Source organism: Octodon degus, unplaced genomic scaffold, assembly GCF_000260255.1.
Source record: "Octodon degus isolate 3935 unplaced genomic scaffold, OctDeg1.0 scaffold00211, whole genome shotgun sequence".
Classification (NCBI taxonomy): Eukaryota; Metazoa; Chordata; class Mammalia; order Rodentia; family Octodontidae; genus Octodon; species Octodon degus.
Window position 1 is genome coordinate 2,762,235 of NW_004524787.1, and position 5,553 is coordinate 2,767,787.

Below are 5,553 nucleotides of genomic sequence, written 5' to 3' on the forward strand. Positions count from 1 at the left end.
TATTATTATTATTTGTAGTGGGGATTGAATTCAGGACCTTGCACTTGCCAAGCAGGTGCTGAAGCTGAGGAGCTTTCTCCCCTGTCCTGTTTTTGTTCTTGTCCAGGTTGAGCACCCTTAATCTGAAATTCTACAACTCTGAAATGGCCCCAAATCTGAAACAGCTTGACACCTCAAGTAGAAAATTCCACACTTTACTTTCCACAGTGGGTTACAGTCAAAATTCAGGCACACTAAAAATAGTTCAAAAAATTATCTTCAAATTAATGTGTATGAGGTATATAAGAAACATAAATAACTTTCATGTTTCGACTTGGATCTCATTCCTAAGATATCCCAATATGTTTGCAAACACTGTATTCCAAAATCTGAAAACTTCCAAAATTCAAAACACTTCTGTTTCCAATCTAAGCATTTCAAAATAGAGGAAACAATCTGTGTTAATTTTTATTTTTCATTCTCTGCATTATATGATTACTTTCTTCTGAGGAAATGGTACATGTACATAGCAGACTTTAATTCTTTTTTGTCCCCTATTCCTCTCCTCCCTTTCTTCCCCTTCCCTCCATGTGTGAGTTCCTTTCCCATTTCAAAAAAAATGTCTATTTCTCTTTTCCTTGTTATATATCTTTCATTGTGTTTTTATTTTTATTTTTCACTTTCACATAAAAGAACCATGTAACAGTTTAAACTGACTTGTCTGATTTATTTCACTTAACATTATGGTCTCAAGGTACATCCATTTTCCTCAACATGACCCACATTCATTCTTCTTTATTTCAGGACAGTACTCTGTTCTGAATAAATACCACATTTCTTTTATTTAAGGTCTATCAATGGAAGTCCCATCTGTCAATGCAAACCTTCTTGGAAGTAGGTTACTTCTAAGATTTAACTATTATGAACTGTGCTTCTATAAGTACAGGTATGCATGTAACACTGTAAGATAACATTTTTTACTTTTTTACGAAGATACCTAGAGGGTGTCTAGATGTGTCAAATGATAATTCTACTTTTAGGGTTTTTTTTAGTAATCTCTATACTGATGTGTATGATTGTTGTACTACCTTACAAACCTACCAACAATGTGGAATTTTTCCATTTCCCCTAAGGCCTCACCAGTATTTGCATTCTCATTTCTTTCTTTCTGTTTTTAATGTATTTTAGTACAGGGTTTACAGGGTCTCACTAAACAGATTGGACTCATGGTGATTCTCCTGTTTTCAGCCTCCCAAGTGCTGGGATTACAGGCGCGCACCCCCATACCCATTCTCAGTCACCATCTCGGCGCACCCTTGGGGCAGGGCCAGCATGGCACACTGGGGATTGAATCCCTGGTCTCTGCACCTGCCTAAGCAGGCACTTTAGTCTGCTGAGCTATCTGGCCTGCCCCTATCTGATTTCTTGGTGATATTCATTCTTTCCAGAATAAGACAGAATCAAGGTGGTGTTTTAATTTGTATTTCTCTAATGGCCAATGTTGTTGAAAGTAGTTTTATGCTCTTCTGACCATTTGCGCTTCTTTTGAAAAATACCATTCATTTTAGTTGCCCATTTTTTTTTTGATTGGGTGTTTTTTGGAGGAAGTGTAACATTTTTGAATTCCTTAAATATTGTAGTCTTGTGTCTGAGAAATAGGCATCTTTTCCAGTTTTGAATCTTTTCTAGTTGTTTGTTTCCTTTGCTGTACAGAAGTTTTAATTTGATATGATCAGAATTGTTCGTTCTTAGTACTATTACTTGTGTCATTGGGGTTCTGTTAAGAAATTCCTTGCCTATACCTATGTATTCCAGAGAAGACATTTAATCTTCCAGCTATTTCTGTTTTAATATTTAGATCCTTAATTTATTTTGATTTTAGTTTATTACATGGTGAGGTACATGAATCTGGATTCTTTAATTTTCTGCATGTAGTCAAATTTCTCAGCATCATTCGGTACAAATGGTTATCTTTCCTACAGTATATTTTGGCCCACTTTAACAATATCAGATCGGTGAATGTGACTGAGGTTTTTATGCCTAGCCTAGCCTAGCCTAGCCTATTCTATTCTATTCTACTCTGTCTTATTCATCAAAGGAGTTGTGTTCCAGTGATTCAAATGTCTGTTTTGTGCTTAAAGCATACTGATTTTATCACTGTGGCATTGTAATGTAACTTCATATCTGGTATTGGAATGCCTCTTCTTTTGTTCTTGTTACTCAGGAGTGCTTTGGCTCTTCTGTGTTTCTTCTTGTTATATATTAATTTTAGGATAGTTTTCTGTAGTTCTGTAAGGAATGCTATTGACATTTCAATTTGGATTGCATCATATCTGTTTATCAGTTTTAGACAAATGGCCATTTTGACTATATAGATTTTGCCTAACCAGAAACTGGATATATTTACACTTTTTGATATCCTGTTTGGTTTCCTTTTATATTTGTCTTATTTACTTTGCTCTTGTTGCTGTGATAAAACACCTGGCACCCTAAGATAAAAGAGGAAGAACTTATTCAGTGTACACTTCATAGAGGTTTCACTCCACAGTTGGCAGGGTCCAAGACAGAGTAGCACATGGCAGAGGGGTATCTCAGAGTAGGTATGTGAAACATTTCATTCCATGCAGAAGACAACAGATGCAACAAGGAAGTTTAACAGCATCTTTCTTCCCCCTTTATCTTATCCAGACTACATAGGGCAGATACATCCTTCATGCTAACACCCTTGGGCCTAGCACTACATCCTGAATCAATTCCTCTATAACACATTTAGATACACACACATCTGTAAAAGCCCTACCTGTGACCAAATGCAGTTTCTGGAGACATCTAAACACAAGTCATAAAATTCTACCCCTTTCCCTCCCCAATATTCATGCCCATCACTTTATACAAAAGACATTTAGTTCATCTCCAAGAGTTGCCAGAATCCTAACAGTTTCATCATTGCTGAAAAGTCCAAACAGAATGTATCCTCTGAGACTTAAAACAAACTCTTAGCTTCAAGCCTCTGAAAAGAAAGTTAAACACTTCCAACAGGCAATGGTACAAGATATATATTTCCATTTCAACAGTTACAAACAGAATGATACAAAGCAAATCCAAAATCCATCAGGGCAAACACTGAATCCCAGAAGTCCAAGTTTAGCATCCCTTGAAAGTTAGGATCTCCAGAGTGATTGAGTGGATCTCCCTCTACAGCACTACTTGTGGTTGTGGCTCGCATGACTTCTTTCATTGGCTGGCTTGTTCACTTCATGGAGTTTTCCTCCAATGATCCATGTTCCTGGTTTCTTCAAACATCTGGGGTATCTACTGCACCTTTAGCTTCACATCCACCTCTCTGATTCCGAATTATGTCGTTACTTCTCTTTTGTTGCTTTTGCCACAATGAATTTGATTGCCCCTCTTCCATGTGCCACCCTGCCATGGAACCAGCTGATTATGGACTGAAACCTCTACAAACTATGAATTAAAAAAACTTTCCACATTTAACATTGAGTTTTGAGTATTCTTTTCTCACCCACAAAAGTAAACTAAGACAGTAGAATACTGTAGCTTTCAGTGTACAGATCTTTTAATTCTTTATGTGAATTCCTAATTATTTAATTTTACTTGAAGCCATTATGAATGGTATTATTTTCATAATTTTTCTGTGAGTTCATTACTGGTTTACAGGAAGTTGTAATTTTCTGTTACTGAATTTCATTATTAATTTTAGGAGCCTTTTGGTGGAATTGGGTCTTCTGTGCAGAGGATTATGTTATCTGCAAATAGTGATAATTTGACTTCTTTTTTCTTTTTTCCTTTTTCTTTTTAATTTTATTTTATTGAGAAACAAATAGCAATGAGAGAATTTCAAAACTGATTAATGGGACAGTTTCAATAATTAATACATGGTACATTGTTCTCTTCTTAGTGGTTCTCCATAGTACAAGATGCAGACAGGATATCCTGTTCAAAAACTACTAGTACAAATCTTTCTTCTCATTGAATTAAGCAAATATATATATATATATATATATATATATATATATATATATCCTAACTATTCTGCATATACAGATACAAAATGGTCCTTCCTTTCTATCCCCTTTTTTGTTTATTCTGGTCAGAGATGGATATTCCATTGACATCTAAATACTATAGGTGCGTGAATTCAGCAAAACAATCCCACACAGTCCAGGAGTCCACAGTAGTAGTGGGTGATCCACAGACGTTGTTGACTTCAGCCTTTCACAGCTCAGCATATTAATATGGCTTTACATTATATACCTAGTTTTTATACTTTTCTGCTGGATGGTTAAGACCAAGATAAAGCAAGACCTATATAACAAGAATTGTAACATTTGTATCTGATAAGGTGAGTCAAGTACCCTCAGGATTTATCCTCTAACCCTGTACCACAGTTTGAAAATTCTTTGTCCGTGTCAGCTATGTGGATGAGTCACAGCCATTGCTTGACCTATTTGCTCTCTGTGAAAGCCTGAGAGAATGTTTTCTCTCCATGTGACTCTCCTTAGGAGCACTCTGCATCATCGATCACTTTCCTCTATGGTCCCATAATCTTGATCAGAAAATTTGGGGGTCCAGGGAGATGGCTCAGTAGGATAAGTGCTTGCCTGGCAAGCAAAGGGCCTGAGTTCAATCCCTGGTTCCACAAAAAAAAAGAAAAAGAAAATTTGGGACACAACTGACTTACATGATGTTACAGCATAACTTCACCTATGTCCTGAGTCCTCACTGACTTTGAAAGGCTAGGGTCAAAATGTTGGCTGTCCTTGAATCCCTTCTATTTCTCTAATTTTTGTTGTGCAAAATTAGGTTGTTAACGCTCTAGAAGAGAAGCTTATTATTACCCTACAACATGTGCAGTTGGGTTTAACCTGACTATCTCTCTGAATATTAAACATCTTAGGCACTTAGACATAACATGGAACAGATATTTTCCATCAAGTATTGATATGTTAAACTTTAAGTCCCTATGGAATATGGAGAATAAGATTTAAATATGAAAAATATTTAAAGAATATGAATAAACAATTAATTATTTTTACACAGAAATTTAGAAATCTAACCATATACAGCATTGCGGCAGGACAGCCTGTGACATTTTTTTCCTTGTGTCTTATTTTCATTTATTACCTTTAAAAAAACCAAAAAATAAACAAACATTTACTTGAGAGACAGTATGGTAATAACTGGTATGTCATGACAAGAAGTACATATTCAGAAGACCAGAATGACAGGCATTCCAAGCGTGACCCTTCTGCTGGATTGTTAAGACCATGATAAAGCAAGACCTATATAACAAGAAATGTAATTTTTGTATCTGACAAGGTCAGTCAAATCCCCTCAGGATATACCCTGAAACCCTGTACCGCAGTTTGTAGATCCTTTGTCAGTGTCAGTCATGTGTCAGGTCAGGAATTGTGATTGAAGAAATAGTCTTTTTTAAAATATTTTTTTTAATTTTTATTTATTCATTTGTGTGTGTGTGTGTGTGTGTGTGTGTGTGTGTGTGTGTGTACAGCTCAGCCCACCAGGGGGCGGGGCTGGCTGGCATGTGGTGCT

At 36.2% G+C, this 5,553-nt stretch overlaps 1 long non-coding RNA gene across 1 annotated transcript in view; it reads left to right on the forward strand.

Annotated features, from left to right (window-relative positions):
• The window catches only part of LOC111813676, a 217,917-nt gene that overhangs the window by 122,360 nt on the left and 90,004 nt on the right, over positions 1-5,553 (forward strand). The window lies entirely within an intron of this gene.